Raw genomic sequence first — 15290 nt, 5'->3', positions numbered from 1 at the left:
GGCTTGAGCCTGGAAGGTGAAGGTTGCAGTGAGCCAAGATCACACCACTCTGTTTCAGCCTGGATGACAGAGCCAGACTCTGTCTCAAAAATAAATAAATAAAATAAAAGTCCATATGAAAACCACACAGCTAACATCCTAAACAATGGGGAAAAACGGAACGCTTTCCCTTTAAGAAACTATCAACAGAATGAACAGACAACCTACAGAATGGGATAAAATTTTGCAAACTATGCATCTGACAAAGGTCTAATATCCAGCACCTACAAGGAACTTAAATTTACAAGAAACAAACAACAAACAAACAACCCCATTAAAAAGTGGGCGGAGGACATGAACTGACACTTTTCAAAAGAAGACAAACTTGTGGCCAAGAATCATGTGAAAAAAAGGTCAACATCACTGATCATAAGAGAAATGCAAATCAAAACCACAGTGAGATACCATCTCACACCAGTCAGAATGGCTATTATAAAAAGTCAAAAAATAACAGATGCTGGTGAGTTTGCTGAGAAAAAGGACTGCTTAGACACTGTTGGTGGTAGTGTAAATTAGTTCAACCATTGAGGAAGACGTGTGGCAATTCCTCAAAGACCTAAAGACAGAAATACCATTCGACCTACCAATCCATTACTGGGTATATACCAAAAGGAATATTAATTATTCTATTACAAAGATACATGCACATGTATGTTCATTGCAGCACTATTCAAAATAGCAAAGACATAGAATCAACATAAATGCCCATCAACAATAAACTGCATAAAGAAAATGTGGTACATATACACCATGCAATACTATGCAGTAATAAAAAAGAATGAGATCATGTCCGTTGCAGGAACATGGATGGAGCTGGAGGCCATTATCCTTAGCAAACTAACGCAGGAACAGAAAACCAAATACTGCATTTTCTTACTTATAACTGGGAGCTAAATGATGAGAACACATGGACACATAGAGGGGAAACACACACACCGGGGCTTATTGGTAGATGGAAGGTGGGAGTAGGGAGAGGATCAGGAAAAATAACTAATGAGTACTAGGCTTAATACCTGGGTGACAACATAATTGTACAACAAACCCCCATGACATAGGTTTACCTATGTAACAAGGCTACACATGTATCCCTGAACTTAAAATAAAAGTTAAATTAAAAAAAAGAAAGAAAATTTGCTCAACATCACTAATCATCAAGGAAATGCAAATAAAACCATGATGAGATATTACCTAACACCTGTTAGGATGGCTTTTATAAAAATGACAAAATATAAGTGTTGGTGAGGATGTGGCGAAAAGGGAACCCTTTTACACTGCTGGTATATTGTATACTTCACATTTGCTAAGATAGTGGACTTAAGTGTTCTTATCACACACCCACAAATCAAAGGTAACTATGTGAGGTAATGGATATGTTAATTAACTCAATTGTGGTAATCATTTCACAATGTATGTGTATATCAAAACATCACATCATACACCTTATACATATGTACAATTTAATTTGTCAACTATACCTCAATAAAACTGAAACACATATACATGTGCATGTGCACACACACACGCACACACACACAGACACTCCCTCCCTCTTGTTCTGGAAACTGAGTAGCAGGCTCTCTCTTGCTGCTTTTGAATTTTCAGTCCCCGACATTTGTTCTTTTTCTCTTTTAAACTTCTGGCATTCTAAAATTGATTAATACAGAGTTTACTAATAGATTTTTTTGGATTCATCTTAGCAATTTAAAAAAGCATAAAAAATAAAGTGAATGTTTGTGAATGCAAGTTCATTTCCCATCAAGACATGTTTGTGAATTCTGTGTTGCCTGGAGCCATGCTGGGAGGTTCAGTGAGAGTCACCTCTGGAATTTCCCCATTGCTTCTCTCCCCAGCCTTGTGTCAGACCAGGCAAACTATGAGGGCTTTCATCCATAAGACAGCATAATTCCAAACCAGCCGGGGACTTCAGGCTCAGACCATAGTTGTTTAATTCAGATTAAAGCGATCTTATCTTGAAATATGCTGACTAAGAGATGGTTAAAAAATGAACTTCATGATTATAACTAATAGGCAAGAATAGATTGTACTTAAGCAGTTTTGTGTATTAATTTAATTCTGAGACTTAAATGTTAACTGTATTTTAAAAATCCCTTTTCATGTGTTTTTAACCAGTCTTATGTTTCTTTCCTAATTATAAAACATTATTATTCTATTTTTCTGAAGGAAAAGTATCTTCTAACAAAAAAAAGTGTAACTCTAAGTTATAAGAACTGCAACCAAAAGCAAAAGGCTGACAATAACTGGCTCACTTTAAGAGAATGGTTTTGAGTCTTCTTCATTAATATACTTTGGAGACCCACAGTTATAACTTTAATGCCCAAATTTCAATAGTATCCAAAATAATCTCTGAGCTAGCCTTAGGATGTTTCTTAGCTAAGCATTATTAGTTTGGCTGGCTCACTCTTGGAAAGAAAAAAAACATATTTATGGTACTCCAAATGTAGAAAAACCCATAGCTTTTATTTAATACATTTACAGTTTCTTGAGATTACAAAACATTTCACAGTTTCGATCTGTATGTATATTTAAATTTCCTCTAAATATCTGAAATCACACCATCAGAATCTAAGTTAGATGAGAGCAGGAACCCTGACTATTTCACTCACGTGTGTAGAGCCAATGTCCCGTCTCCAGAGTAAAGATGGGATGGAATGCAGAATATTGAAATGGAAGGCAGAATATTGAAATGGAATGCAGAATATTGAAATGGAATGTAGAATATTGAATGAATCAATCAAAGACGTTAACACTTCCAGCTACAGGCAGCTCATTATGGCTTAAAGCAGCCAGGCCTCAGAGTTCTTTTTTACAATGATTGGACTGTCATCTCTTCCCACTTGTTTGTTCCAGTTTTAGCTCGTCAGGTCATGTAGATTTGCTCTACCATATAACAAACCTTTAAATACCTGAACTGATACTCATGCCCTACTTTCTCCACCTGACCTCTGAGGTTTGCCTCTGCAGACTAATATCCCTAGTTTTCTTTTTTTTTTCTTTTTTTTTGAGACAGAGTCTTGCTCTGTCGCCCAGGCTGGACTGCAGTGGCGCCATCTCGCCTCACTGCAAGCTCTGCCTCCTGGGTTCACTCCATTCTCCTGCCTCAGCCTCCCGAGTAGCTGGGACTACAGGCACCCACCACCACTCCCGGCTAATTTTTTTGTATTTTTAGTAGAGACAGGGTTTCACCGTGTTGGCCAGGATGGTCTCGATCTCCTCACCTCGTGATCTGCCCGCCTTGGCCTCCCGAAGTGCTGGGATAACAGGTGTGAGCCACCGCGCCTGGCCTAATATTCCTAGTTTTTTAACAACTGACATAGTTATGAGTGTCTTGTGATACTCTCATACGGTCCCTTCTGAGCACATACCAGATAGTTACCTTTACATGGTACTCAGGATGGTTCATGGAAGGCCTGGTCTGCGTGGGATTATGATCTTATGCTTTCTAGAGTCTGTTCATGCTCTTTGCTATCAAATTAACTTTTTCATTTTTTTCGAGGAAACATTGTTTTTTTCCAGTGCTTTAGGGAGAACCATTTTATTCTTAGTAAAACCCTGCCTCAGTGGAAGGCAATTGAAGTGGGAGATAATTATCTTGGGGCTGGTATGGTCTGCAAATGGTTCCATATGTTGTGTCTTGCTTCCAGGTTGACTTATTTGGAGGTTCAAGATAATTGACCACCAAGTCTGGTTCTGGAGAAGTTGGGTTTCCACATGCCTTACAGGTAAGGTGGAACTTTGAAGATTTTTGAAATGTTGTAGTATTTAAATGCTGCTGCTAAATAAGAATTTACTATATATTTTTGTCAAAGGGCTGAAGTTGCAATTTGGCAAAAAATGTTATTTATTTCCATGAACTTTGATATTTTCTGAAGATAATTTTTAAATCAAGTTATTAATTTGGAAGATGCAGCTATATGTATAGGCAAACATGTAAAAATTTTTATGAGAATTCATCTATTAGTGAGATAATATTTTACACTTGGAAGACCTGTGAAATAAAATTGTAAAAGGAAACAATTTTTACAGTGATTTGAATGTTTTGAAATTACAGTCAGTTTATAATTGGGGAGATGGTCGTGATGGAAAAGGGAAAGTGAAGGGGATGAAGCTGATGGGTGAAAGCAGGGAAGGGAAACAGAGGAAGGGGAGAAAAAAGGGAAAAGGTAGTGAAGGTAGGTTGTCTAAGAAATTCCAAGGACCCACTCAGTCCTTAAACTATTTTCTTGCGTGAACTTTGAGTCCTGCGGTGTAATTATGTATTTTGTAACAAACTGTTCAGAAGTTAAATAATTCCTATGAAACAGAAATTTATTGTTCTGTAAGAAAGATGACCTTCCACTTTATTTTTCAAATAGATTCTAATTCAGGGGTTCTCAACCTGTTTCCTGTCAGATCAGTGGTGGCATTAGATTCTCATAGGAGCACAAACCCTATTGCGAACTGCACATGCGAGAGATCTAGGGTGAGTGCTCCTTATGAGAATCTAACTAATGCCTGATGATCTGAGGTGGAACAGTTTTATCCTGAAACCGTTTCCCATCCCGCACCCCCTGCCCCCACCTCACCCTCCCATGAAAGAAGAATAATTTTAAAAAAGAAAAAGAATTTTTCTTTCATGGAAGAAAAATTGTTTTCCCTGAAACCAATCCCTGGTGCCAAAAAGGTTGCGGACCACTTGTCTAAACTATGCAAATAATAGGATTTATGTTGAACCCCTGCTTTCATTCTGGGAGCTCAAATTTGAGGTATGTATTGGTTAGAGAGTGCCTGTGTGACCAGCCTCCAATAAAAATCTTTGGTTCTGAGTTGCTAATAGGCATCTCTGGGCAGAAATATTGCACACATATTGCTACATTTTTGTTGCTGGTGCAAAAGTGTGCTCTCTGTGCCCTATCACGGGAGGGAAAGAGCCTAAGGAAGCCTGTACATGGATTCCTGCAGACTCCACTTGTGTCTTTCCCCCTGTGATCCACCTTACTATGTCACTGTAAGAAATCTTAGCCATGAGTCGAATAATGGTGAGTTCTATGAGTCCTTCTAATGAATCTCTGAGTGTGGCTGGTCTTGGGGAACACAACCCCTTTTCTTGCAGTACTCATCCTGATACATCCGTTTTGTAGCGTTACACAATTTTAGTGAAAAGAGAAAAGGGAAGTGTTTTGGAAAACTTAAATGTCAGATAAAATACTGATCCAGAAGATATAGTTTAGCAAAGGCATGTCAGTCTTTCTGAAAATCATCAAGCCAATTTAGTCATGGAAAAATTATTTACTTACTTTGTACTTACAGAATATGAACTTCCAAGAAAGAAATGCCTTTTAAGGATCTTTCTTACCTTTTAAAAAATAATAGTTTTATTGAGATATAATTCACTATACTACAAAATTCACCCTTTTGAAGGGTAAAATTCGGTGATTTTAGTACCACAAACAGAATTGTGTAACTTTCCCCACCAATTCTAGAACATTTTCATCACCCTCCCCAAAAAACCCTGTACCCATTAGTAATCAATCCCCATCATTCCTTCCCTGCAGTCCCTGGGAACTAATTGACTTGCCATCACTATAGATTTGCCTATTTTTCATATAAATGGAATCATGTGGCCTTTTATGACTAGCTTCTTTCATTTGTGTTGTGGCATATAATAGTACTTCATTCCTTTTTATTGCCAAATAATATTCCGTTGCATGGACATACCACATTTTATTTTATCTATTCATCAGTAGATGACATTTGAGTTGTCTCCATTTTTTGGCTATTATAAATAATACTGCTGTGGATATCCATGTACAAGTGTTATTGTTATTTGGACAGGTTTTATTTCAGCATTATAAATAATACTGCTGTGGATATCCATGTACAAGCATTATTGTTATTTGGACAGGTTTTGTTTCAGCTTTGTTGAGCTATAACTGACAAATAACAATGTACAAGTTTTTTTTTTTTTTTTTTTTTTTTTTGAGATGGAGTCTCCCTCTCTTGCCCAGGCTGGAGTGCAGTGGCGCAATCCTCCTGGGTTCAAGCGATTCTCCTGCCTCAGCCTCCCGAGTAGCTGGGAATACAGATGTGTGCCATTATGCCTGGCTAATTTTTGTATTTTTAGTAGAAATGGGGTTTTACCCTGTTGGCCAGGCTGGTCTCAAACTCCTGACCTCAACTGATTCATTTTTTTGTCACTCATGATTTTGGTGCCACATCTAACTCCTGTACCAGATTTTAAATCATCCCACTAACATTAGGAGGTCTACATCTTTAAGCCCAATCTGTTACTATATGATGGATGGAAATTAAAGGTGGGAGGAGTTGGAGTACAGCAAAGTGGCTAGAGTATGGAATTTAGAATTTTCACATAGAGTCCAAGTCTTTTATTATGGGAATTAGGCAGAATATTTTTAAGCCTCAGTTTCCTACATGGAAAATGAAGTAATAATAGTTCCTATTTCATAAGGTTATTGTGAAGTTTAAATTAGCCTATTTGTGAAAAGAGTTTAGGAGGAGACGTCTGGCACACAGAAGACATCTAGTAAATGTTAGGTTGTTATCATTTTATCAAGAGATTATGGAACTGGCTGGACCAACTCAAGAATTGCCTAGCAGAATTAAAGTTATCACTCTTCCAGCTGCATTTATGAAAGGCTGCTGAAATTACTTTACTTATGGTTATATAGCTTTCTGGCAGCATAAAAAATCCTGACAGATATACAGCAGAATGATTTTATTTCTTCTGGTTTCAGCAATAAACAATGATATTCCTCTTTGGGGTCTAAAGAAGAATCCTAGGCCAAAAAACTGCAGTGTCAGCCTAACTGAACATTTCATCATGATGTGTGATTATTATTTATCATTAATTAATGGCCATTTATATAACTACATAGAAAATAACAAACAAAACTCCTTTCCTGTCAGTTGGATATAAGTAGGAAAGGTCACTTGACATTTCAGTTAACTATTTACCATGCTTTACAGCATGACTTCAGAACTTTTATATACATGTCTCAATCATTTGGTGTTCATGGGTACAGAAGCAGGTTAGGGCTGTAATAAACATATTCTTTTTTATTATTATCAACCTAGATGTCAGTGAAAGTTCAAAGTCAAGTCATCTCAGTTCAGCCTATTTCTTTGTGGCATGTAGACTAATAAATGAGGAGGCACCTTCCAGTAGAGATATGGTTATTTATATGTACTATAAAGACATCTTTCAGTCATTTTTATATAAACAACTCAACCTAAAATTTTACTATTTTATTCATCTTCAAAAGTAAAACCCTTTGTTAGCAATTGGCATAGTTATATTTCCCAATGTGGACAATTTAACAATTCTTTTTTTTTTTGAGACAGAGTCTCACTCTGTTGCGCAGGTTGGAGTGCAGTGGCATGATCTTGGCTCACTGCAACCTCCACCTCCCAGGTTCAAGCAATTCTCTTGCCTCAGCCTCCCAAGTAGCTGGGACTACAAGCACGCACCACCACATCCAGCTAATTTTTGTATTTTCAGTAGGAACGAGGTTTTACTATGTTGGCCAGGCTGGTCTTGAACTCCTGACTTCAGGTGATCCACCCACCTCAGCCTCCCAAAGTGCTGGGATTACAGGTGTGAGCCACGGTGCCCAGCGCAGTTTAACAAATATTAAAACATCTTTTGAAAAAACACATAATAATCTTATGCTGTGAAACATTTATTTTAAGCACACAGTTTTCTATTTTAGTTTTTCCTGTATTAACTTGCAATAATAATAATAAAAAAACCATTCAGGGGCTCTTACTAAGAATAGCAGACTATAAAACAATAGCTTAGGAGGATACAGGGATGAGTAATATAATTTCTTCCAGTACAAGTGTGGCAATTCAGGAGGTGATCTAGAAGCAAGGTGTCCTTGCTCACGGAAGAATGACAGCGGGAGAGAAGATCGAAATCACTGCCCAGGTTAATAAAGCAATATGTGAGATGACAGTCCAAGTTAGAAACCAGCCAAAGGTATTTCAAGTAACACTTTTATAGTGCTTATATGTGGTAGGTAGTTTTCTAAGCACTTCACAGATGAGGTGATTCATTTAATCCTTACAATAACCCTATGAGGGGTAAGCTTTCACCCCTCCTTTAACAGGAGAGCAAACTAAAGTGCAACATGATAAGTTATGTAGACGACATTAGAGCTCAGGCAGTCTGGCTAAGAAGTTGGGGCTCTTAACTACTATCCTATGCTACTTCTCCATGCAAATAAGAATTATTGTTAGTAAAGTCACTTTGCGGTTTTTTGTATTTTTAGATTTTTATCGATTTAGGAGGTACCAGTCAGGTTTCTTGCATGCATATATTGCCAAGTGGAGATGTCTGGGCTTCTGGTATGCCCATCAGCCTAATAGTAAATATTGTACCTAATAGATAATTTTTCAATTCTCACCCCCACCCCACCCACCCTCTTTGGTAACTTTGGGATTTTTGGAAGCTTTAGTTCTTCAAACCCCCCCAAATGTGATATATAATAATGTAGATAACTAAAAGATTCAATAGGTTTTTTTTCTCTTAAGGAAAATAAAGATACATTTATCCATAATTTACTCTAAAATAAAATTCTACATTACAAATATGTTGTATAATCTAGTGTGCTGAATTACATGGCTTATACAATGTGATCGTCTTATATTAAGATGAATATTCCCAAAAATGTGATGATTGTGTAGGGAATAAATTTCATATTCATATTTTCCAGGAATCAATGATTGATTCCACAATGGAATAAACCTTTCATAGCATAATGATAGCTTCTCGTATAGGTTTGTTAAACTACATGTTAGTAACTAATATCTCACTTACTGGCATAAAATCTTCATTATAATATTTAGAAAATTTGTCTTGGTTGAAAACAGCATCTTTATTTAATTAATTTATTTGTTTGTTTATTTTTTGAGATAAGATCTCACTTTGTCACCCAGGCTGGAGTGCAGTGGCATGAATATGGCTCACTGCAGCCTCAGTCTCCTGGGTTCAAGCGATACTCCTGCCTCAACTCCCTAAGCAGCTGGGACCACAGGCAGGAGCCACCACACCTGGCTAATTTTTGTATTTTTTGTAGAGATGGAATTTCGCCATGTTGGTCAGGCTGGTCTCAAACTCCTGGGCTCAAGTGAATCACCCGCCTTGGCCTCCTAAAATGCTGAGATTATAGGTGTGGGCCACTGTGCCAGGCCAGAAAATTGCATCTTTAAGTTAACAGCAGCAACAACTGGGACAGATTCAGTTTTGTAGGGCCTGAAGCTAATATAGTATAGGGGGTTTCTTTAATAAAAAACCCCCAAAATTAGGTGCAAACATTGAATATTGAATTAGAAGAAGTTCATTCAAGTGACAGACTCTGAAGTTTCAGCTTCATTAGCTTTGTAGTAAATGTAGCACTTCAGATAGTGACTAAATTTTTTTTAAATGCCAAAAGAATGAACTAGTCCCTAAAGACAATTCTTCATTTTTTCCCCAGAAGGAGCTTATAAATTTATGTGTATATATAGTCTCTGTTGAGTTTTTTCTCTCTTCTTTCTGTTCCTCCATTGTCTGGCAAAATTCTGTTTACAATTTGTTCTCCATTTGTGAGATGAGAAAAAAGAGAGACTTAGTGCTTTGCCACAGGAAACAAAAGCCTGCCAGGGCCAGGTCTGGGCCCTTTCCACTTATACTCTCAGCATATGAATTTGGAGAAATTATATACATATATATAATTATAAATACATAAATATATATATTTCTTGTTATAGCAGCAATAAGAGAGAAATAATATTTTGAGTATACAGATGGAGAACCATCTTCTCTTAGTGTCTTTATTCTTATATTTCCAGAAAATAAACTAAGCCCAGAGACATTTAAAACCAAGCCAAAGCACAGTTCTCAAATTCCTGAGTACAGAACATTTGTTTAGCCTCATAAACCAGTAGCAATGTTGGGAAAAAAAGTTTTATTTTGACTTGAGACAGAACTTGTCTTTTTATAAAAAGAGATAATCCTTTTTTTTTTTCAGAAGAGTTAAAATTTTAAGAAACCCACTTAGCTCAGTATTGGTGGTTTTTCTTTCCCCTTCTATTTTCTTTATTATTATTTATTTATTTCCATGTTTACTTAAGGTCATCAAAATATGGACTTCAGTCATATGGGAGAACTGAAATAGCTTGACAGTTTTTTGACTCTTCAAGTTTGGCCCTTAAAATTCTTATGGTTTTTACATGTATTCAAATACATAAGAGTAAATAATTTTTTAAAGCCTCATGTACCTTTCGTTTTCCTTTTGTTTGGCTCTCACTAGGTTATAAAAGAATATATGGTGATAATAAAACAAATAGGTAAAACAAAACCTTAGAATTTGACATAAGGTTTTGTGGATAATGACTTCTAACTGTGTTTTTACAGTGACAATTCACCTATGTTGTAGCTATAGTGATAACAATTCTTCAGTGCCTCCAACTTGCCAGCCTCCAAAATTATCTGTACCTAATCCTCAGAATAGTCCAATAAGCTAGATGCTATTAGCCCCATCTGACAAATGAGAAAACTGGAATTTAGAAAGATTAGTTAATGGGGCTAAGGTGGCGCAGTAAGTGGCAGAGTTGTGATTCAAATACAGATCCAAGTAACTCCAAGGCTAATGTCCTTTCACCAAATACTGCCTTTCAGATTAGAAATATTCAGAGTTTTTGTGGTGGCCAGCCTCCAAGATGGTCCCCAGTGATCACCCTTCTTGGTATTCTCAGCCTTGGATTGTCCACCTCATGAAAGTCCCTGAGCCAGAGCTACCTAGCCAATTTACTTCCAGATTCGGAACCCACAGATACTGTGTAAGATAATACATGCTCATTGTTTAAGAGGCTAGGATTTGGCATAATATGCTGTGAAGTAATTGACAACTCATCTAACCCTTATCATTCTTACTCAGCTTGGAACGTGCTTCCTTGGGGATTTCATGTTCATATCAATGACTGATTTGGAATTCGGATTTGCCTTTGAATGTTGGAGAGCATGGAATCATGCAAGGATCAGCAGACAGATCCTGGGTGGTGATCGTGATGTACAGCTACACAAAAGAAATGAATGTCTTTTTTTCCCCAAAAGATGATGTATTACAAGAGTCACTACTAAATCAGCATCTACGTCAACCAAATACAATCTCTAAAAGAAAAACAAATAGGATGATATTAATCCTGGAGAGTTTTATTTTGTTTATAATTTGGGATAATTAAGCTTTGAAGTTTCATGTTTACTCTTTGAGGAAAGTGTGTCTGGGCTTTACCTCATTTCCTCCAACCCTCTCTCCCTTTCTGCTCCAGAGACCCAGTGTTCTTTCAGCAACTTGAAATGTGTTTTCTCTTCCACAGAGAATAGCAAATGCTATTTCTACAAATGGGATTCTACCTCTCCCTCTCCCTCTCTTCCAGTCTCATGTTCTGTTTCATTTCCTCAGGGACTGCTGCTTTACGACTCCATGGACTGGGTTGCACCCCCCATTGCTCCCTCTGCCTTCTACTCTACCTTCCCAGTATGCAAGACACTCAGAATCCTCTTTAATGCCTGTCTTTTTCTGATTATAAGCAACATAAGAACCTGCCACACTGGTTTTATTCACCAATGGATCTCTAGTGCCTTATTACACAATAAATACTTTTTGACTAAGTATTGTTTGAGGAAAATGTTATTTCCGGCACAGAGAAAATAAGAGCAGAGGCATGAAGATATGAAAGTGTGTGGCATGTGTAAGGGAATATTAAATTAAAAATGGATGTTTTCTTTAAGTAAATGCTTATCTCTTTCCTATGTAACTTAATTCAACTTTACCATAATTAATTTTTAAACAAATGAATTCAATGTGAAATTAAGCTAAAATTAACTTACATTTATATTTATGGAGGTAAAAATTTAAGCCTATATTGCTCATGGTATCCTTTTTGTTGTGTAATTTTCCCCTCTCTTTTCCCAGTTGCAAGAATAAAATATTTGGGATTGCTGAGAGTCAAATCTGAATTTAGATCTATTAATAAATCCCTGTGGAGTAGTGGAAAGTTCCTGGACTATGAATCAGAAGGCCTGCGGTATAATTTTATCTGCCACTTGTTATTCTCCCTATATTGAGCATATTAGTGACTTGTGTGCCCTGAATGTTCTGCTGAGCTTCAGCCCTCCTGGGGTGAAGTCAGCAGCACTCCCAGCAAGGGTCAGCCTTGCTTGTCAAACAGGGAAGGTCTTCATTCATCCATAACCTACCTGAAATTTATTCATCCGTCTAGCATTTATCATTGTCTACTTTATGCCAGGAACTGTGCTCAGTGATTGGTTAGAAACAAAAGGCAGCACAGTGAGAAAGAAGGACAAATATAACAAGTATAATTTAATGTATAATGAATGTTATACCGAAGATAAATAAAAGGCACAATGTGAGCACAGAGAAAGGGAGATTGGTGCCAGGGCAGGCTTTCTGAAGGCAGTGATACCTGGCCCAGTTTTGAAGGACAGCTCAGAATTTACCCTGCCAGAGTATTGTAGGCAAAGAAGGTGCAAAGGCCCTGAACCAGAGTGCGTGCATAGAGTGCGGACTTCTTGGGCACAAGGAAGGGCAACAGATATGACTGGGGAAGCTGACCAGGGTCACAGATAATTCTCCTTAACAGGCCAAAGGACAACTCTGTGAGACCACTGAAGATACCTGTTCTACTTCCCCATTCCTGCTTCCAGATTTCTTTTCCCTCCAAACAGGAGCATGTTTGAAGTGAGACCTCCTCATGGAATATTAACCTGCCCTTATGGGGCTATTTGAAGGAATAAATAGAAACTTTCCCTTTCTCCGGGATTATACTGGCAGCTGTTAGTTTTTTACATTAGGCAAGGTTTATTTTGTTGCACTAAGCATTGGAAATGTGCAGTTTATTTCTAGATCTAAACACAGCAATATGAGGATGAGCAAGAGACATGTTGCGGAAAATGATAGTTTGGAGAGTTAGGCTCATAATTTAATTTTCAAACTGCATGTACATTGTCTGCCTTCTATAGTATCCTGGATCTGTGTCAGTCACCAACAGAGATTTCAGCTCCTGGAAGCAGGATCTGAGCCTTATTTACTCAAGAAGAATCTATTCTTCTTGAAGAATAGATTTAAGATCTATTGAAGAATAGACTCAAGATTCTGCTTTAGTAAAGTAGAGTTTTTTCTATGTGCTAAGTGCTAGGACTAGAGAGGAAAGAATGTATTTGCTAGCTTCTAGGAGCTCTGGGTGATGAGTAAATATACCATTATTTCTCTGTGGATCTCCCTCGTTGTCCTATAACAGTCACAACCAGCATTAGAACATTTAAGCCCACAGAATCATATAATGAGTCAGTGTAGAACTGGGAATCTCACGTAGTTCTCTCTGACCTTCTCTTTCAAAGAGTATTGTGTCTACTTCTGAAATCTTTATATGCTCTGGGGCTCTAGAAATCACCCTGGGTGAGATAAAGAAATGGAATTAAATGACCCTCAAAAGTGGGTTTGATTTTTGAAAATAGCCCAAATAATTTGAAGCCAAGCTGGGTGAATAAATTGGTCCATGAACTTGGATAATGCCATTTTGGTCATGTATCTGGCTGTACATACACTACTTGGACTAATTTGTTCGCATAGTTTTGCCATACAGCAACAACAGAAAACTTTTTTTTTTTCTGTTACCTGCTTACTTCATCTAAGTAATGCAGAGAAAAACTGTAATCCATCTACCACAGTGAAAGGCCAGCAAGGTTTATAAAGTAATGCCTATAAAAAGTTCCCATGAGTAAGGCACTGTGCAAATAGAAGAGATGATTATTGTTACTGCTGGGCTATATATAAGCACTCATTCATCACTTATGTGCTTCTTGGCAGGGCTTCCCAATTTGCCCCGTGTAGCTCCATGCTAGGTCTTCCACATAATTACACAAGGAGGCAACTCCTAGAACCTTCAATTCAATTACATTTGCCTGGTTTTGTTTTTATGAAACATGAAGCCTAAATAAATAATAAACATCTTTAGAGGTGAAAGCATATAAATGAACCTGATTGAATTTTTTATCTGTTCAAAAATCAAAAGCTTTTAATGAAAGTGAGGACTTTAAGCTAAATTCATCCAAAATAAATTTCCATGAAATTTAAAACTTCATTTAAAAAATAAGTCACGGAGTTTACTTCACTCTCCGGCTACCTCCACTGGGGAAGGTGCTGGTATCCATGGCTGAGAGACCTGAAGACGGATCACAACACAGGACACTTTGCAGACATTCCTCAGTATCGGCCCAGAGCCTGGTAGCTCTGCTGAGTGGCTACATCCGGAAGAGAAATAATAATCACTGCAGTTTGGCTCTCAGGAAGCCCCATCCCTAGGGGAAGGGGGAGAGTACCACATCAAGGAATCGCCCTGTGGGACAAAAGAATCTGAACAGCAGCCCTTGAGCCCCAGATCTTCCCTCTGACATTGTCTACCCAAATGAGAAGGAACCAGAAAAACAATTCCGGTAATATGACAAAACAAGATTTTTTAACACCCCCAAAAGATCATATTAGCTTACCAGCAATGGATCCAAACCAGGAAGAAATCTCTGAATTGCCAGAAAAATAATTCAGAAGGTTGATTATTAAGCAAATCAAGGAGCCTCCAGAGAAAGGTACATACCAATTTAAAGAAATTTTTAAAATGTTACAGGATATGGTCAGAAAAATCTCCAGAGAAACAGATAGCATAAATAAAAAACAATCACAACTTCTGGAAATGAAGGACACACTTAGAGAAACGCAAAATACACTGGAATGTCTCAACAATAGAATCAAACAAGTAGAAGAAAGAGCTTCAGAACGTGAAGACAAGTTTTTGAATTAATCCAGTCCAACAAAGACAAAGAAAAAAGAATTTAAAAAGTGAACAAAGCCTCCAGGAAGTTTGGGATTATGTTAAACAACCAAACCTAACAACAGTCTGTGTTCCCGAGGAAGAAGAGAAATTTAAAAGTTTGGAAAACATATTTGAGGGAATAACTGAGGAAAACTTCCCTGGCCTTGCTAGAGGCCTAGACACCCAAATACAGGAAGCTCAAAGAACATGTGGGAAATTCATCACAAAAAGATAATCGACTAGGCACATAGTCATCAGATTATCTAAATTCAAGATGAAGGAAAGAATCTTAAGAGCTGTGAGTCAAAAGCATCAGGTAACCTAATAAAGGAAAACCTTTCAGATTAACAGCAGATTTCTCA

General features: G+C 37.4%; 1 protein-coding gene and 1 long non-coding RNA gene across 4 annotated transcripts in view; one reads left to right on the top strand and one right to left on the bottom strand.

Moving 5' to 3' along the window:
• Positions 1-15290, bottom strand: part of GRAMD2B (GRAM domain containing 2B) — a 210067-nt gene that overhangs the window by 96646 nt on the left and 98131 nt on the right. The window lies entirely within an intron of this gene.
• Positions 2767-11211, top strand: LOC107974840 (uncharacterized). Its single transcript, XR_001717886.3, has 3 exons — positions 2767-3779; positions 7891-8035; positions 10977-11211. It is a non-coding gene; the product is annotated as an uncharacterized LOC107974840 (long non-coding RNA).

The sequence above is a fragment of the Pan troglodytes genome, chromosome 4 (assembly GCF_028858775.2).
Source record: "Pan troglodytes isolate AG18354 chromosome 4, NHGRI_mPanTro3-v2.0_pri, whole genome shotgun sequence".
NCBI classification, from domain to species: Eukaryota; Metazoa; Chordata; class Mammalia; order Primates; family Hominidae; genus Pan; species Pan troglodytes.
Note: the sequence above shows the minus strand (reverse complement) of the source record. Positions and strands in the feature narration are given on the sequence as shown.